At 62.6% G+C, this 18,888-nt stretch overlaps 1 long non-coding RNA gene across 1 annotated transcript; it reads left to right on the plus strand.

Annotated features, from left to right (window-relative positions):
- The first annotated feature begins 10,217 nt into the window (after positions 1-10,217).
- Positions 10,218-17,182, plus strand: LOC124958732 (uncharacterized). Its single transcript, XR_007103940.1, has 3 exons — positions 10,218-10,382; positions 16,125-16,471; positions 16,581-17,182. It is a non-coding gene; the product is annotated as an uncharacterized LOC124958732 (long non-coding RNA).
- Positions 17,183-18,888: the final 1,706 nt, after the last annotated feature.

Raw genomic sequence — 18,888 nt, forward strand, 5'->3', positions numbered from 1 at the left:
GCATCGCGCAGAGACACCCAAGCTGAGTCCTTACCTCCGACATGGTCACCTCTCCCCAGGGCCGCTGCTGTCCACCACAGAGGACCGGGGCACCCTCCGGGAAGGGGACCTCACAGCTGGTCCTCGGCAGATCCACAGTCCAGCACTGCTGCCCGGTCCCCTGTGTCATCGTATCACAAAAACAGAACACAAGCCAAATGCAGGCCATGCCAGTCGCCATCGAGACCCAAGGCACAAAGGCAGGGACAGTCAGAGATGGCACATCCCTGGCTCTCCTGGAGCAGAGCAGAGTCCCTCATGCACATCAGCTCCCTGGCAGCAGTCGCTGCTTCCTCTCCCAGCCTCAGTCTCTCCCCCGGAAGTGGAGCGGGATGTGTCCCCTCCTGGTAGGACTGTGGGGAGGACCCAGGGAGCAAGCCTGGGGAACACAGAACCCGCCAGCAGCCAGAGTGCTGTCATCACAGGGTCAGCACCCAGAGAAGCACGCGCCTGTGCCCAAGCAGGAGGGAGCCCACGGGACCCGGAAGCACTCCAACCTCGAAGCAGGAGGGAGCCCACGGGACCCGGAAGCACCCCGACCTCCCTGGTGGCCCCTCCCCCGCAGCCCCTGGGGCCTGTTGTCCATCCACACATGGAAACCGGGGGACCTCACGGAGATCCACCCACGGGAAGGGCCCACCAAGGAGCTGGTGTGTGGCCAGGGGCGGCTCCCGACCTCCCAGCACTGGAGAGTTTGCTGGCTCAGCTGCCTGACCTAGTGGCGGCTGAAGGTTGGAGCATCAGTGTCCAGCATGGGGCTCAGGCAGGTGGAGTAAGACCACTGAACACCGCGCAACCCGTGAGAGCCACGTCCCGGTCAGGAGCCGCTGGGCTTGCTCTCCCACCACGAGCTCCTGACGTGGGGACGAGGAGAGCCCAGGGGAGGGGAAGCTGAAAAACGCGGACAGGAGATATGGCAAGGGAGGACCCCAGGACAGAGGTCACCTGGTGGCAGGAAGCCAAGGGCATCTTGCCCTGCTGCCTCCCGGGTGTCCCCGGTGTGGGGACTGAGCCACCTGCAGAGGAGGGCGCTGGAAGCCAGAGGGAGACAGGCAGTGAGTGGCACCTGGCGATTAACCCCAGAGTCCCTTTCCAGGAGTGACACCTGACCACGCTCCTCCACCAGGCCATCAAGGTGACCCATGGCTGTCTACCATGCCCATCACTGCCAGGTGAGCTGGGGAAAGCGCCAGGCGGACCCCATGGAGGGACAGGGGTGGAACAGCTCCCCAGGGCGACAGGGACACCAAGGTCATCAGGATCCAGAGGAGTCTGAGAAACGGTCAGGGCCACGAGGAGCCGGAGGAGACAGAGGAGCCCAGAACTGGACACGACATGTCCTGGAATAGAAAAGGGACATCCGGTCAAAACTGGGGACACCTGGAAGGAAAAATGCATGACGTCAGTTAAAAATAAGGAAGGGGCACTGAGCGACAGACACACCCGAGGACGGAGCGGGGCTGCGGGGCCGCGGGGGCTGCGTGAGCAGAGGAGGGCCCTGCCCCTCCTCGGAGCATCTGCAACCCCTGCAGAGCCAAAGGTCACTGGTGAACAGGACCTTCAGGTGAGGATGACCTCTCCCTTCCGCTCCCACAGGGAAAAGGGGCAAGAGAAATCGGCAGACCCACCTCGGGGGAAGGAAGGGCGTCAGCGCAGCTGCCAGCAGGTCAGACGGGAGGGGCTTCTCCAGCAGCTGCTGCTGCTCCAGTGACCGCTGCCTTCATGCACAGTGGGGTCAGTGTTCTGTGCAGCTGGGCGCTGGGCACCGGGGTCAGCAGGGTGGCACACTGCAGCCCTGACTTTTGATCAGCATCAGATACGCGCACATGCCTGGGGTGCGCGGGGCGTTCCCGTAGGCGTGCTCGACCTGCATGCATGAAATCGGGTCCTGGTGCTTCCCACTCGCGGTCCCACCTGGCCGGAGCCTCCTCTGCCAGTTCTCCACGAAGCGTGGGGCAGGGTCCTGTGAATCGATGTCCCCAGCGCACCATAGATCACCACAGCCCCTCCTGCCCTGCAGTCCACCTCTACTGCCCGCCTCCAACCTCTACTGCTACACACCTGACCCACGCTGGCCCACACCTGAGCCCCGGGCAGCCAAGCTTCCAGAAGCCTGTGGGAGAGACGCTGCCCACCATGTGCCCTGTGGCACCATTCACAGGAGCCTCCGCTGGGTCGGCCTGGGTGCCCATCAGGATGAACAGGTAGAGAAAACTGAGAGGAAACGGTGCCCGTCATCCGCAGCCAAGTGACTTAGGGCTGGCATTAGTGAATCCCAGGGACCTGTTAGAGTACAGAGCGCGGGGGGCGGAGGGGTGTGCTACAGACGGGTCACACCAGAGAGAAGGAAGGGGACGAAAATCTCCAGGGGGAGGAAAATCCGTCCAAAAAGAAAACCCACAGTAGAGGAGGCGGCTACGAACAGCATTTGCACAGCTATGAACATGTGACCGCCATCCCCCGGCCTTTCCAGCTCTCAGTCCACCTGCAGGTGACACCTCGAAGGCTGTCCTGCAGGACGCCTCAGGACGCAGGCGCAGACACCCAGGCCGCCTCCACGCCCCTGCAGGCCACCAGCAGGAAGGGAGCCGGTGAGGTTGGCCAGCTCCCTGGTGGCTGCCAGTCCTGGGAACAATTGGGCTGTGGGCCTTGAAGTCCAGCAGGCCAGAAGCTTTGGACGAACTATCCCAGCCCCTCTGCTGGGACTCGCTCACTCTCATCACCCAAGGCGAAGGTGCTAAGGACTAAATAGAGGACGTGGTGCCAGGGCAGAGAGCCAGACCTGAGACACCGGCGGTGATCCGCCACAGCCGAGACCTCGTAAATAGAGAAAGGAGGCCCATTTCTAGAGAATGAGGAGGGCAGGCGAGTCACAGAGCAGCCCCTCGGACCCACACACTCCGCAACCCGAGCTAGCCCACAACAGGGCGTGGGTGGGGGCCTCGGGGACCTGACCCTCCATCCCAAGACCTCGTCTGGGTCACTCCCGTTGGCTGGTGCCCACCAGGAGCTCTGCAAAGCTAGGCGAAGCTCACCTGGGTGGCGCTGCTCTGCCCCCCAGGGCCCTCCCTGGTGGTTCACTGAGAGGACCCTACGCCTGAGGGTCCGAGTCCCTCCTGGGCCCCTAGACCCGCCACAGGTGGAAAGGCTCGCCCACACCGTGGTGCGCGAAGATCAAATCACGTAAGTGATGACGCGCGCCCCACGGAACAGCCCAAGACCCGATGCAACGCGCTTGTTATCCCAGCTAGCGGGCTGCAGCCGGTCAGAGGAGGAGGCAGCCGGCTCAGCCATCCAAACGCGACGCACTCGCATAATTAGCTCATCCATAATTGAGCGCTCTGCTCCATGGTGTTGGCGCTCGTTAGTCAAAATCACATCTGTCATAACTCCACAGGTTGTTCAAACAAATTGGGTTTTTTGCTCACAGCCTTGTTTTCATTTAAAAAATGTGTCCTACACAAAGTGTCAAGAACAGGGCCGCTTTCCGAAAGATGAATGGTGTCTGGCCACAGCCTTAACGATGTCGTAAGGCTCCCAGCCCGGGGGCGTTTTGGAGAGGCCCCCCCTGCAGGAAGATCCTGAGCGCTCCTGAGGCCCAGCCAGGTCCTCGAGGACACAGAGCCCGAGAGGGCCTGTCCCTCCACTTCTTCCTGAGCCCTGGCTTGAAGCTCAGCCCTGAAGGAGCCGCACATTCCCATGCGAGGACCCCAGGGAGGTCTTGGCACCGAGCCAGGTGACCCAGCAGTGTCTGCAGTGCAGAGTATAAGGACACCCCGTCCTGTGTCAGAGTCGCCTGCGGGCAGCGTGGCCAAGGTCCCCAGGGAAAGCCTGGGCAGCCGCTGCTCCTGACAGCTGCCTGTGGCCAGAGCCCTCCGTCTCCAACACCCACTCCAGTCCAGGAGCTCCTGGATCTTCCAGCTGTTTGGGAATTGGGGACCTGTGTCTGGTGTTCCCTCAAATATATCCCTCCTCCCATCTGGACAGCCCCTGTGACCTCAGCACTGGTGGCCTCCTTGGGACAGCCACAACTGAGCCCAGACCAGCTTCGCCCACTGACGGTTCCCCCCGCCTGGTCCTGCCTCCCCAGAACCACCTGCAGCCCCAGGTTCTGGAGAAAGACCGACTGCAGGGGCCTGGAATGCAAAGAGCCCCCTCCCGGGGGAAGAGTGACCCTGGCAGGCATGTGGTCCTCACAGGAAGTGAGGATGTGCAGGGTGCTCCTCCCTCTGCCCCGGGTGATCGGCGGGGACGCCTGTAATCAGGCACAAAACGAGGTCTAATTTCAGTTCCAGAGTCTAATGAGTGAATATATTACAATAACTTTATTAAAGAAATCAATGCACATCAATTCAATTTCCAAGTTAATTGCCTTGCGGACGCTGTGGCCCGGAGCCTGGCAGCTACTCTATGCCTCCGATTTACGAAGAGCAGGCGACAAACCGCCCTCTAGCCGCTGGGTCTGTTTCTGCCAAACAGGGAAGAAGCCAGGAGCCAGAGCCCCCACCAGGGCCCGTCCTGCTGGCAGGTGAGCCCACGAGGGCAGCCCCGAAGGACCCAGGGCGGGAGGCTGAAGGTCCAGCACTGCAGAGGACCAGGGGTGATGGCCAGACCTAGACACCCGGAGACCCGGCCAATCCTGGCCTCTCCCAGCCTGGTTGCCTCCCCTCCAAGGTGAGCAGGACCGGACCCTCCATGGCAAAGGCCCCTCGCCAAGATGCCCATTGTCACGGCGGTGCCACTGCCGGCCGTTAACTGCTGTACTTCTGGTCCCCACGCCTGAGTCCTAAAGCCAAGCAGAGTGGCAGGCTGCTCCGGGCCCCGCCTGCTTCCCACATGCAGACCGCCCTCCTCCAGGGCCTGCCAGCCCCCCCCCCCCAGCTTCCCCCAAGCAGACCCTGCAGCAATTGCTCTCCTGGGAGCAAGGCCTGCGCCTCAGGAAGGGGTCAGAGGCCTGTGGCCATCTCCATGGCCCCCAAGACAGTCCCCAGTAAGAGCTGGCATCTGGCCCGCTGGTCTGTCAGGCCTGGTCAGCCTCCCTCACCTGCTGAGACTCCAGCAGATGTCCCCCCAGAACTGCCCCATACCTGGCCTGGTGTGTCACCAATGACCACACAGGCTGGGTGAGGTCAGGGGACAAGCAAGCAATGGAGCAGGGGCTTGTCACCCATCAGTCACCAAGGCCATGGTCCCCCTGTGACTCCGGACAACTTGCCTCATGGGACTGGCACCTGGCACAGGTCACTTGCAACCCAAAACCCTACCTCCACTAGGCAAAGCCCCCAGGATGACTGTCACCTGGGTGCACCTAGCCAGAGCCCAGATGTCCAGCACCGCTGAGAGGTCACAGGGGAGGGGCGGGCTGCGGAGACGCTGGAGTCTTCACCTCTGACCTCTGACCTCTGCCCCCCAGGGCACAGCACACTAGCAGCTGGACCACAGGCTCAGCTCCAGAAGCTGTGGGATGAGGAGGGGCTTCCTGCCCTGGGGAAGCCTGTGGCCACAGCCCCCAGGGAAGCCCTCTCCACCTACGTCTTGGACACGCCACCTGGGAACAGCAGCACGATGTCACCAGTGTCCCTGCAGGTGCCAGCCTGTCTCCAGTCCTCTCGCCAGGAGGCCAGAGTCACCCGAGTTAATTGGTGGTTTGAGAAACCACCGGGAGGGGACCCGGGCAAGCTGCGGCTGGAGCTGGCTGGGTCTGAGCGGAACGTGGGCTGCCTGGGGAGCACCCACATCTGACAGGTGAATTATTTATCAGCGGTAATGGAGTCTGACCCAAACAGAGCTCCCAAGCGGATGCACAGACTCCAAGCCACTCGATTCTGTGACGCTGGGCTCCACACCTGCCTACCGAGGGCTGGTCCCAGGGGAAGTCCTGAGAGCACAGGCAGAGAGGCCGCAGCCCATCCAGTGTGGTCACCTCCCTCTGCGGAAGAGGACACTGAGATCCCTCGTGATGGCCAATTTTGCCCAAGGCCACAGACAGAGCTCCACAGCCTCGGGCCTCCAACAGCAGAGGCCAGGCTCCTTCCCAGTAAACGCTTGCAGAGGGCGCAGCAGTGGTCTCCTGAGATCCTCTGGATCTTCAGAGGTCACATCCATGGCTTCTGAGAATGTCGTCCACTCCCTGCATCTCCAAGTCTGCTTGGAAGAGAGGCCTGGTCCCTGGCCGTGGCCCTGAGGCCTGTTAAACAGGAGGCCCTGGAGAACAGGGTCGGGATGCCGGGCAAGGACGGCCGCTCCCTCCCAGTGCGGTCAGGAGGGGCAGGGCTGGCCGAGGAGCCTCCCGTGCCGTGGTAGGCAGAGCAGTCCGTGCACAGTGGGGCCCACAGGGGCTGCCCACCCCAAGAGCGCCTGTGCCCAGAGGGCACCACTCAGTGTTCCCGCCTCACCACCCTCCCTCCAGTGCCAGCCCCGCCCTCTGAGTGCCCTGGACTCCTGCACAGACGGGTACCCCTGGGTGGTGGCCTGGATGCACAGGTGGACAGTGAGTCAGGGGCACATGCAGAACCAAGTGAGAGGTGCCCCACCCGGTGGGGGCATCAGTGGCTTCTCAGGGAAGGGGCATTTAGCCTAAAACGTAAGAGAATTGGTCAGGCAGGTAGAGAAAGCAGCCTCTGAGTGAGGCAGGAGGGCGGAGGGTGAGGCCAAGACACGCCCCTAAGAAACGGCTGCACCCTGAGAGCACAGGGTCCAAGGCCAGAAGTGACGTTCAGAACCAGAGGAGGGGGGCTTTTGGAAAAGACTTTGAAGGATGAGTAGGAGTCCGTTCCAGGAAGAGGAGGCAGAACGCACACCAAGGGAGGAACATCAGACCGCGGAGGGCTTCAGAGGGGCGGCAGGGGATGCCCCTCACGGGAACGGGCTAGAAGACGATCAGAGGAGGCGGATGGGATTCCAGGTTCCGGTGAGTTTCCACCCAGGCAGTGGACCTGAGTGCAGCTGGCGGCGTGCGGTCTGCTCAGGTAGGGTCTCCGCTCATCCCCTGCATTAAAAATGAGGCTGGTGACCACCCGGGAATTGAAGCGAGGTTTGGGACGGGCATCATGGGAGAGCAGAGATGGCCTGAGGACGGGCATGTTGCACGTGTGCCTCTGCCTCCTTGATCACCCGAGTAGCCCAGGGAGCACCAGAGGAGGACAGAGCGCCCTACACGTCATAGGTCCACCCAGCCCGCGGCTCGCAGCCCGTGTTCCTGCACCTGAACAGGCTGTGCCGCCTGCACGCGGCTCCCGTAGCGCTTCCAAAAGCGCAAGGGCAGCTAGCCGCTTTCCCTGGGAGGGCGCTTCCTGCCCTGGGCTGAGCACCCTGAGCCTCGGCATCTCCCATCACAACAGAGAACCGGGCGCCTGGGCCACTGCGTCCAGGCCACCTGCGGGCCGAGGACCGCCTGGCCCAGCCCCAGGCTCCGCACCTTCCGTGCCTGCAGCCAGGTTGGCGAGGGAGGCCGGAGTCCCGCCTATCCTCAGAGCTGGCCCACTCTGCGCTGCTGGGTTTCCAGCCTCCATGCCGAGGGCCGGCTGCTGGCGCTGGAGCTCTCTTCAGGCCCCAGGTGAGCTCCCGCCCAGCCGCCCACCCGTGACCGTCCACGCTTCCAGACACCGCCCCAGCACGTGTCCATCCCCGCTCCTTCCGACCCTGGCCCCACCCAGACTGGGCTCCAGAGGTCACACCCGGCTTAAAGGGGCACAGCAGGTGCTCAAGGAGGATCCGAGGAGATCCCCAGGGCTGGTGGAGGGGTGGACGGCGTCCTTTCTGTTCCAAGAGCTCTATAGTGGTCGCTGCTGCCCCTGCAGCAGCCCGCCACCCCCAGTGCCCTGGAGGCTTGACCTGGAGATCCCCTGCCCTCTGCTCGGCCTCCGTTCCTGTCCTTCCCCTGGCTCCCTCCTCCTCAGTCCCGCATCCTTCCCTCCTCTCTCCGACTTCCCCGTTCCCCACCTGCCTCCCTGAGGCCCGCCTTGCTCCTGCTGCCACCAGGGTGTCACTCACTCGCGCTGCCTGCCTGCTCCGTCCTCTGAGACCCCACGGACAAGAGGCCACACCCGAGTCTGCCTGCCAGCTTGCCCAGCTGCCTGCAGGGCTCTGTCGGCCGCTGCCGACTGGGAACAAGGTGCTCTGAGGAGCCGATGTGATTAGCAGTGTGACCCGAGGGCCACAGGGAGACTGTGGCCCAGCGTGGCACATTCATGAGATGATAGTGCAATTAACTTCTGCGACTGACCGTGGAGCCCGGGAGACGGCAGTGACTGGACACGGACGGTCACTGCAGGGAGGAAGGGTCGGCTGTGAGCACAGGGACAGGGCAGGACCCGTGCAGCCTGGTCAAGCTCCCAGCTGCTGGGCCGGGGGCCAGAGGTGCTTGGGGAGGCACCTGCACACGGCAGGTGGCAGCTGGACCACAGGCATGGTCACGGCCAGTCGTGGGTGTCCATGTCAATCTGCTGGACAAACCAGGTCCTGGCCCAGCAACAATGGGACAAGTCGGCCTCAACAGACAGGGGTTGTGGGCAGACGTCTAACCTCTGCACACAGGACGCCACGCGGGACACCAGAGCCTGGCTGGAAATTGGAGCAGACGTGGGCTTGTTAGGCTCACGGCCACCACCCAGGACACTGCTCCTGGCCCCGGCGTAGGCCTTCAGGCTCCAACAGCTGCTCGAGCCCCTCAGATCCTGCTGTCACCGGGTGGGGCGGGGTGGACAGGTCCTCCCTTTGCCCTGGAAAGTCCAAGGCACCCTCGGCAGAGGGCTCGAGGCACGACCCTGTCACCTCCAGGCCCTCGGTACCCAGAGGCCGCCTCAGGAATGCTGGGCACCTGCAGCCCCAGCCGGCAGAGCCTCTCCACAGGGTCCTCGGACCAGCGGTCCACTCCAACAGGGCAGCACTGCCCCGTCTGCCCACCGCCTCCCCGCTCCTCTCCCGAGGTGCTGGCCTGGGTGCCGCCCCAGCCCGCAGGTTATGTGGGCAGCTCAGATGCCAGAGAGCCCTCCAGGGGCCCCACGCGGGGCTGCCTGTCTTCCTCCCTCAGGGCTCAGGACGGAGCCGGGACAGCGGCGAATGCGATTTCCTGGCTCAGAGGCCTGAGCCCAGGAGCCAGCCCCCTCCTGCCACCCCCAGCGCTGGCTGCACTGAGCTGGGCGCACGGTGGCAGGAGGGAGCTGGAGAGGCCCAGGGACACAGAGCCACGCCAGGCCTTCCCCAACGCCCGCGGCCTCGGGGAGTGACCCCCAGCTGCTTCCTCCACCCACCCTGCGCCCCGCCGCACGGAGCCGCTGGGGGAGGGCAGACTAGCCTCGGCCTTAGCTTAATTAATCATAATTAGGAAGCAGACCCGCTGCAGACAGAGCACGTGATTCGTTTCAAACCCAGGCATAATTGACTTTGGGATCACACCGCTGGGACTCAACAAGCTATTGCTGTCCTCCCTGCGGGCCGACGGGCGGACGCCTCAGACCCTGGAACAGCTCCGCCTCCTGGCCCTCCACTTCCTGCTGCACACACCTCCTCCTTCCTGCCTCGCTCCTCCCCTTCCTCCTCCCTCCCCTCCTCCCTGTCCCCCTTCCACCCTCCTTCCTCCCTCCTCTTCCCTCATCCTCCTCTCCTGCTCTCTCCCTCCCTCTCCTCCTCCCTCCTCCCCACTTCCTCTCCTCCCTCCTCCCCTCCTTCCTGTCCCTCTCCTCTCCCCTCCCTTCTCCCTGTCCCCCGTCTCCTCCCTGTCCCTCCTCCCTTCCCTCCTCCCTGTCCCCCTTCCACTCTCCTTCCTCCCTCCTCTTCCCTCATCCTCCTCTCCTGCTCTCTCCCTCCCTCCCCTCCTCCCTCCTCCCCACTTCCTCTCCTCCCTCCTCCCCTCCTTCCTGTCCCTCTCCTCTCCCCTCCCTCCTCCCTGTCCCCCGTCTCCTCCCTGTCCCTCCTCCCTTCCCTCCTCCCTGTCCCCCTTCCACCCTCCTTCCTCCCTCCTCTTCCCTCATCCTCCTCTCCTGCTCTCTCCCTCCCCTCCCCTCCTCCCTCCTCCCCACTTCCTCTCCTCTCTCCTCCCCTCCTTCCTGTCCCTCTCCTCTCCCCTCCCTCCTCCCTGTCCCCATCTCCTCCCTGTCCCTCCTCCCTTCCCTCCTCCCTGTCCCCCTTCCACTCTCCTTCCTCCCTCCTCTTCCCTCATCCTCCTCTCCTGCTCTCTCCCTCCCTCCCCTCCTCCCTCCTCCCCACTTCCTCTCCCCGCTGCCACCCACCCCAGTGCCTGCCTGGTCACAGACCAGGCTCAGGAAGCACACCCATCGAGAAGTCTTCATGTTCCAGCATCAGCCTGCCCACCCCTGCCCCCAGCCAGGCTCCTACAGGGACAGGTGAGTGGGGACAGGGCAGGACCCTGGGTCCCTCCCAGCCCTGCCCAGCAGCCCCCACCAGGAAGGCAGCTGGGACAAACAGCTGGGAGGAGCAGACACCCACCAGGTGTCCTGAAGAACGTGAGGCTGGAGAGGTCTGTGGCCAGTGGTCAGTCGGGAGGCCCACAGAGGGAGGGAGGCCAGGAAGGCCCACAGGACAGAGAAGAGCCTCTCCGGTGTGCAGAGGCCCCTGGGACGGGCAGACTGAGTCCTGCAGGGGTCGGAGAGCAGTGGCCCTGTGTGGTCCTGCCACTCCTGAGGAGGCCTGATGTCCGCTGAGTGCACCTGGCCACCACCACCGTCAGCTGGGCCCTGCCCCCTGCTGGGTGCAGAGGACAGAACCGCAAGGCCTGGAGGGGCGTGGGAAAGCCCGCCGCCCTCTCCCCAGGAGGCCGCACAGAGCCAGCACGCCCTCCCGAGTCACCCCAGCACCCGCCTCTGCCGGGGTCTTCACCAGACCTTGGTCAGCCGGCGTGGAGGAGCACCTTGGGCAGCACCCCAGGAAGCGCGCGCAGACCCGCGGATCCGTGAGGTCACTGCAGCTCACGGCGACTCTGAGCCGGGGTGCCCGCCCCATCCCTGATTCAGCTCCCTGCCCGCTCCCTTGTCCGCCCGCCTGCCTGGCGCTCCGGGAGACTGCTCCACGGGCCTGCGGCGCCCCCGGGCCCAGGCGGCCACCTTCCCCAGTGACGACGGTTCCCTCGGGAGAGGAACCGGGCCACCAGCTCTCAGGATGGTGGTCCACTCTGCTCTGCGGCCCAGGCAGGATCTTCAGATGCACCCACCTTCGGAGCCTGGGGTGCGAGCCTGGGTGTTTCTGAGCTGGACGCTCGGAGATGGGCGGAGTCCTGGGGTCTGCCACTGCCCCCGCCACGAGACTCCATGCGGGTCAGGAGAGCCAAGGGCAGAGTTGCCTGTGACCTCGACGGCCCGGCTGCAAGCCTGCGGCGTCCTGGGGCCTCCCTCACTCCCAACGCTCCTGTCCCCACACCCAGATGTCAAAACCCAGTCCCTGATGTGGGGAGGTGACTAGGCGGTCAGACCTGCACCCTCCTGAGTGGGGTCGGTGTCCTCGTGGGGGCCGCGAGGGGCTGCTCACCCTGCCTCCGTGTGAGGCGTTAGAGGACACACGGTGAGGAGCAGGCCTCGCCCACGAAGCGCCAGCCTCCGCCCTGGACTTCTCTGGAGCATGAGAAGCCCCCAGTCCAAGGTTCTCTGTCAGCAGAGCAAACTGAGGCCCTGACGGGCATCCCAGGGTGCCACCTCGTCGGCCCTCGTCACTCCCAGTGGTGAACGTGGCTTGGTGGTCTCTCGGCTCCAGTGCTCTTTCCTCTGCAGGGAAAGGCCGGGCAGAGGGCCAGAGACGAGGAGCCCGGGGGCTCTGGTCCTCTGTCCCTCGGGGCAGGTGAAGAGCAGGCCCAGCAGACCAGCACCGCGGCCTCCGCTACGTGCAGAGGCCGAACGCGGATCTCCTGGAGCAGAGAGCAGGACGGTGCTCACCGGGCGGGGCGGCTAACGGGTGCGGGGCAGTGGGCGGAGGAGCCACGGCCACGTTCCACCACCCAGCGGGTGCACCATGCATCCCGGAGCAACTGGCAGAGAGGATTTGGAGGGTCCTCGCACAAAGAAATGATCGACATCTGGGGCAACAGGCCGACTGCCATGGATCCCCGCCCCTCGTACGTGTGTGGAAACTGCACCCTGCGAACGTGTGCCATGATTACGTGTCAGTTAAAACCAAAGGGCATCCATGACTTTAAGAAGAAAACTCGAGGGGGCGACCTTCACCCCTGAGGATTAGGCCGGCGTTCCGAGACAGGACACGGAAAGCATAAGCCATTAAAGAAAAACCACACATCCCTCAACAGACTCGGACCCACCATGTATAAAGAACTCTCAAGACTCAACAACACAATCTGAAAGGGCAAAAGACTTAGACTCCATGCCCAAGAGGTGGCAGGGTGAAAAACGAGCTTGTGCACATCTGTCCACCCTCGTGGGTCCAAAGGCAGAGCAAATCAAAGCCAGAGTGAGAGACACCACACACCCGGGAACGGCTGATACCGGAACAGGACTTCCACCGCGACCAGATGTGGGCGAGCGGAGTCTCCCTGGCCGTCGTGGGCGTGCCTGGTGGGACAGCCATGTGGAAAGCAGTTGGCTGGGCTTGAGACCCAGCAAGCCCCCTACATTTGCCCCAGAGAAGTAAGAGCAGCAGGCCAAGACCTGTGTGCTGACGTCCACAACAGTCTCCTCACTATTGCCCGAGGTCCGAGCAGCCTACGGGCCTTCCCGGGGGGCGCGTGGAGGAGACAGGCCTGTGCCTACGAGGGGAGCAGGCCAGCGATGAGGAGCAGTGAACTACTGACCCACAGACAACTCGGGTGGAGCCCAGAGGTGTCCGTGCTGGGACGGAAGCCAAGCTCCCAAGGCCACAGGGGCAGAATTTCATGCGTGGACATCCTCCAGGAGCGAGAGGGTGGTGCAGGACTGACCAGCAGGGACCAGGGGCGGGAGGAGGGCCCGCTCTGAGAGGACTGGGGGGCTCTGTGGACGAGGGTCCATCCAACAGCTAACAAAGGCTGTGGGACCTGGGTCCACGCTTGGACAAAGCAAGGACCTGCACATCAAAGAGAAGTCGGTTTTCTCGTATGTCACTCTTCAAAAAAGAACCACACAGGATGCTTGAATCAAACCAAAAAAGAAAAGGTCTTCTGTCCCTCAGAAAACCCCCACCCTAGTTTTTGGAAGCTTCTCCCTTGGGCGTCCATAGGGGACCTTCAGCTGGTGCAGAGGTGGATTCCACGTGGCTCCAGCTGCCGCCTGGGACTCCACAGAAGCAAGTGTCCCTGCCTTCCCCAGGCTGGCTCTGAGGGCGGGCGGCTGCCCTGCTGGAGCCTCTGCCAGGCCTGGAGGTGTGCCTGCCGGGCTGCTGGGCTGTGGAGCCCAGAATCCTCCTGCCGAGGGAGAGGGCCTGAGGCTCGCCGCCTGGGCCAGCGGGAGCGAAGGGATTTCAGGCCAGGAACCAAAACCAGCCCATCTGGTCAGCAGCTGCTGCTTGAGCCTCAGGCCGGCTCTCGGCTCTGCGGGCATGGTCCACAAGCTGACACGGGCTCTGCGGGGGGACACGTGGCCCAGCACCCGGTCCAGCCCCGAGCGTCCCCAGAGACGCTGCACGCTCCACACCAGGTCCAGCCACAGTAGCGGGCGAGCAGAGTGGGGGCTCAGCCAGGGAGGGGCAGCGAGCAGGAGCAGACTGGCCGAGTGCCCGAGCTGCCCTCCGGCTCTGGCCCCTGCAGGGCGGGAGGCCAGGCGCCCCAGCGGGCTCCGCAGGAGCAGCTCCCGTGACTCACGTGACTCCCGCCTCCCGAGGCCAAGCTCCAGGCCGAGGAGGCTGCTCGCTTCACCTCTCCCCCCGCAGCCCGTCTCGCTGAGGCAACATGATGAAGCTCGGGGAGCAGCTTCAACTGCTCACGGAAGATGAAGCCCAGCACGGCTGGGGGCGACGTCGGCTCCCGGCTCTCCAAACCCTGCCGCTGGACCTGAGAGGCCGTTCTGGTGGCACAGCTGGACCCATCCCTTCTCGCCTGGCGCCGAGTACTGGGGGCGCTGGTCTGTGTGGCAGCGATCCCCGGAGCCTGGCAGCGCTGTCCCCGCGGGGAACCCGGCTTTGTCCCTCCTCCCCCCTGCGCTGAGGACCTGCTCCCTGAGACAGCCCACGCCAGGGGCCGCCGAGGAATGCGGGCCTCCCCAGGAGCGGCAGCCGGGGGTTTCAGCAGGAAACACCCCATGGTGGGAGCCCGGCTCTCGACTGGCCCCGGGGTGTGCAGGACTGAGCCTGCAGACCCTGGCACCGCGTGGCTGGAGGGGTGCTGGATCAGAGGTCCCGCCGCAGAGTCCTCCCTGCCCCACCCTCTGCCGGCTCCAGGACGATGCCCGCGTGGGAGGGGGTTGAGAAGCAGTGTGCACTGGTGGGAAGGGGACGGTTCAGACCACTAACTCCCCAGCCGCTGCCCCGTCCCTGCTTCCAGAACCTTCTCCCTCAGCACCCCAGGGACACAGATGGGATCTAGTCCCACTTCAAGCTCAAGGAGGAGACCCAGCCCCACACCGAGCCACGAACAGCACCAGCTGTCCTCAGTCCCCAGGCAAAATCTAGAAAAATGTCAAGTGCACAGAGTTAAAGAATAAAACAGTGCGTACGGTGGAGGGGGAGAGAGGGCAGCCGATGAGCAGAAGGGGCAAGGCCAGGAGCCAGAGATCCAGGCCGCGAGGACGTGAGGATGGCCTTGGTGACACTGGTGGGGCTTGCTCAGAGTAGATCTGAGGTGCTCTCCCCCAAAGCAGAAGCAGGCGACTCTGAGAGGGGACAGGCCGCGAGCGGCCCGATCTCGCTGCCGTGCACCTTGGCTACTCACAGCGAAGCATGTCCGTTCTGTGTCCCGCCCAGAGAGGAGACTGAGCCCACAGGGAGCCTCACCCAACTGCCCGTGGCTGTGTCCACCTCTGCCCCAGAGAGGACTCTGTCCAAGGTCTCCTTCACGACCGCGTGTGGCGTCCAGGGCCTGCTTCCCTGCCTTTTTACCTCCACTTCGATAGGCGCTCTCCAGGGCCAAAACCACATCCCGTGTGCCAGGCCCCTGCCGGTCTGCGGAAAAACGCAGGGAAGGGAACCTCGAGAGAAGGGCAGCTGAGGTCCCCCGGACCCCGCCCCTCGCGCGGCCTGCTGTTGCTTCCAGATTCTTCTCTGCTCTGGTCACCCCCATCCTGTTTCCCATGCTCTGTGGCGACTTCATGGAACAAGACGTCCCACCAAACGGCCCAGGGGCTGGGGCCCAAGTCACTGCAGAGCGAGGAGAGCTGGAGGTGGCCGCAGGCAGCTGGGTGAGGCTCGCTGTGGGGCCTGGTCCCCTCCCCGGGGCCTGGGGACACTGAGCTCTCTAATCAGTTATTATAAATAGCTAAGGCATAAACACTGTGTTATAGACACACAACGGAGAGCGCAGCTTGTAGACATTTCAATCATGCGCTGTTTTTCAGTATTACAGACCATTCTGCAACCAGCGTCCAGGATGCGGGCGCTGTCCTGGTGAGCTCCCAGGACAAGGACTGGCTCCAGGCGGAAATCCTGGCTCCAAGGCAAACACGTCTTCAGGGGAGAGAGGAGAGGGTGAAGATGGATGGATGATGGACAGATGGCTCATAGATAGATAATAGATAGAGGACAGATAATAGATGATGGATGGATGACAGGTGATGGACAGATGGCTCATAGATAGATAATAGATAGAGGACAGATAATAGATGATAGATGGATGATAGATGAATGGTAGATAGATAGTAGAGGATAGATAATAAATGATAGATGGATAACAGATGATAGATGAATGACAGATAACAGGACAGATAAGAGATGAAAGATGGATGATGGATGACAGATAAATAGATAGATAGATAGATATCTAAGGATAGATAAAGAGTAGATAGATGCTAGAGGTGAAGACAGTACGTGGGGAGATGATGGATAGACAAACAGGGAGGTGGACCCTCAACAGATGTGAGACAGCTAAGTAGACCCACAGACAGGGAGACGGTTGACTGACAGGGAGATGAGAGGGGACGGGCAGCCCAAGGTCTGGAGGCATCTGCTTTGCTGCCTGCCATGCGGCTCCGCGTTCAGCTGTGCTGACTCCTCTCTCGCAGGACACCACCCACCGGAGCTTAAACAACACGCTCCTTTCTCAGAGTCTGAAGCCTGAGAGTGCAGACCACAGGGAGGACTCTCTCCCGCCGGCTTGCGGCCGCTCCCTCTGTGACCTCTCCTTGTAATGGCCCAAGCCCATCGGGGCCCCACCCTCCTGGCCTCCTCTGACCCTGCTCACCTCCCCAAGGTCAACTCCAAATCCATCACCTGGGGGCTCAGGGGTCCCGTATGTGAAGTCCAGCCCCCCTGCGGCCCAGGGCCGGCACTCGTGCCCGCAGCCCCTGCTCAGGACTGAGAATCCCCAAGCCTCTTTCTGCGGACCAGAAAGACCCTCGTCCTGCGTGAGGTGAGGATTTCAATGGGTCCAGGGGAGGCCCCCAAAAGACACGCCCAAGTCCTGGTCTCTGGAACCTGTGGGCCTGCACTTGTGATTTGTAAAATATGACCTTATTCAGCAGATGGGATTCCGTTCAGGATCTGGAGAGAAGATCATCCTGATGGCCTGAGACGTCCTAAACCCGGGGTCGGGGTCCTTACAGGAGCCTCGACAGGCACAGAGAAGATGGCAGAGGCTGGGCTGAAGCTTCCTCGGGCACCAGGAGCTTGAAGAGCAAAGGGTTCCCCCAGCGCCGGGGGGCACAGCCCCAGGCTCCCTGGGTGTCAGGCTCCGCCTTCCAAGACAGTGGGGCGACCGCTGGTCTTCAGTGTCCAGCAAACCACACAGGACCAGGCACGGGGCCCTGGAGGCCCGGCCAGGCTCAGGCCCACACCTGCCGCCTCGGGCCAGAGGGCTGAGCCCTAAATAGGAGCTAAATACAGGAAAACCATGACAGAAGAATCAGAGCTAATTTTGTAAGGAAAGCTTGTTTGTAGAGAGTTTAATTTTTGTTGTTGTTCCTTTGGGGTAAAAAATAAGAAAATAGATTTCCCACTCCCGCGCAGAATAATTATGTCAATGTGGATGGCGGAGGCTTCATCTGCCCCAGCCCTGTACGATTTCATCATTCTAGACGATTAAAATTTTTAATCAAAGGTTTCAGTTATTAAACTGCCTGAGGTTGGCAAAGGTTTGCTGTTATCTCACATTAAAATCCATCATGATCCAAATAAAATGAAATTAATTTGAGGTGCTGAAAGGAACTCGGGTCAGCGGAACGCTGGTGTTTCTGGGGCTGAGCGGTGCACGGCAGGTGCCGGGGAGGCCCGCCAGTCAGGTCTCGGGAGCTGCAGCGCCCAGCAGGAGGGCACCGGAGCCCACTGCAGACCTGGAGGCCAGAGCTGGAGGCCAGGCTCATGCAACGGGGCCTGTTGGCGGCAGGAATCCTACCCCCACGTGTGTCACCTGAGTGTGGGTCCACCCAGGGCCCACTGCCCTCTCTGCTTCCCCGTGAGTCCTGAGCAAGCCTCTCCATTCCCTCCAGGGTCTCTTGGCAGCTTAAGGGCCAGATTCGCTCTCTGTCCTTCCAGCAAGTTCCTGGGCCCCACCTGGGCACCCAGGCACCCTTGTCCCCAGTGCCAGCCCCAAGCCAGCCTTCCAGGGAGCCGCCCAGTAGATGGAGGGGCCGTGCAAGCACAGCCGCCCGAATTCCACCAGTGCGAAGCCAAGCTTGTCCTCGTGGGCAAAGCGAGCCAGGCCAGCACCCACCCAGCTCCGGCCCAGGCAGGACCGAGAAGGAGCCCGCGAGCTGGTGGTTCTGAGCCTCGGCACTACCAGCATCCCGTGCTGAACGCAGCTGTGGTCCTGCGCCCGCGGGCTGTCCAGCACCCTTCCCAGGCCTGCCCCATGCAGAAGAAAGCCGTGCAGTGCTGCTTACGCTCACGAAGGGAACCTGAGCCCTGGAGAGGCCCCCGCCGGAGGTCACCTGTGCGCGGCAACAGGCTTCAGCGCCTCTTCACCACAGCTCACCCCCTCATCCCCGTCCTGGAGAGCCACAGGGCAGCGGGCATGGCTGAGACCCCAGCCCAGGGAGGGCTCCTTCCTCTCAGGACCACACTCAAGCCCACCTTCGTCTGCCCAAAGGGAGCCCCAGGATCCTCCCACATTCTTGTTCTACATAGTCTGTGCCTCTGTGGTGGTCAGTTCCGTGCCCCTTGGCTGAACCACAGCACCCGGACCTCCAGGTAAAGACTAACATGGGTGTGGCTGTGAAGGTCTGTTGAAGATGTGACTGATACTCAGAACCGAGTGAAACAGAGGACCCTCCATGACGTGGTGGGCCTCGTCCAATCAGTTGAAGGCCTTGAGAGAAAAGACTGAGGTCTCTCAAAGAGGAGTGAACTCTGCCCCGGACGCCTTCAGACCCCAGTGAAGCGGCAGCTCTTCCCTGGGTCTCTGGCTTCCCTGCAGACTTCAATCCCATAAGCCAATTCCTTTAAATCTCTGCACGGATCAATTGATAGAAAGATGATAGATGGATAGATATATGATTGACAGATGATAGATGATTGATAGGTGGTAGAGAGATGTTGATGGATGGATAGATGATAGACTGATGACTGATAGACAGACAGGGCTCCCGCTGGTCCTGCTTTTCCCTGGAGCCCTCGGCTCCACAGCTTCCGTCTTGGGCAGAACAGCAGGAGATGCTTGCCAAGGAATCTGGGAGCCAGCACAGCACCTCGTGGGCTGGCCAGGCCGGCCATCCTGAGCCTGGTCACCTCTCCTCACAGGGAGGCAGATCTGCCCTGGGACTGCACCACCCACAGCAGCCATGGGTGCAGGGTACTAATGGACAATGGCCATCACTTGCAGCTGGGGTGGCA

This window comes from Sciurus carolinensis, chromosome 1 (assembly GCF_902686445.1).
Source record: "Sciurus carolinensis chromosome 1, mSciCar1.2, whole genome shotgun sequence".
In the NCBI taxonomy this organism is placed as follows: Eukaryota; Metazoa; Chordata; class Mammalia; order Rodentia; family Sciuridae; genus Sciurus; species Sciurus carolinensis.